The sequence below is a fragment of the Triticum dicoccoides genome, chromosome 7B (assembly GCF_002162155.2).
Source record: "Triticum dicoccoides isolate Atlit2015 ecotype Zavitan chromosome 7B, WEW_v2.0, whole genome shotgun sequence".
In the NCBI taxonomy this organism is placed as follows: Eukaryota; Viridiplantae; Streptophyta; class Magnoliopsida; order Poales; family Poaceae; genus Triticum; species Triticum dicoccoides.
This window is the reverse complement of record NC_041393.1, coordinates 421,729,652-421,730,190: the sequence shown is the minus strand read 5'-3', so window position 1 is coordinate 421,730,190 and position 539 is coordinate 421,729,652.

Genomic DNA, 539 nt, shown 5'->3' with positions numbered 1-539 from the left:
TGACAGCATAAGCAATAAGGAAGCCAAAATATAAAAGTATTTCCAAGGTTGCAGGGTATGATTGATTAATTAATCTTTCCAAATCTAATCCTGGTTCGCCGCCACTCCTGCGTACCGTCCTCCATTATTCATAGTCTCCATAAACTCCAAGTTATCAGAATTGATATAGGATTGGTTTTAGGGGGGAAATCAGGGGGGAGTTATTGTTAGGGAAAAAAAATCTGTAGAAAGCTTATAAACCTCCATGTTTGTAGTATTATTGGCTATGTATGGGAATATTTCTACTAACTGGTACCGATCTATGTTTCACTTGCAACTACAAGATTATAGAGGTAATTGTGAGAGCTACACTTTTTTTTGACGGGGAAACGCAGGAAGCAATGAGGGAGTCAAAGTGGGCAGGGACAAAAGTAGTTTAGTTACAGTTTACAGCGGGACCTGTGGCAATGACAAAGTTATCGAGAATTTTCTTCAATTGATTGGTCGTATAGGAGGAAGAGTGCGCAAGGATGAGGGTATCGACAACCTACTATAGTACA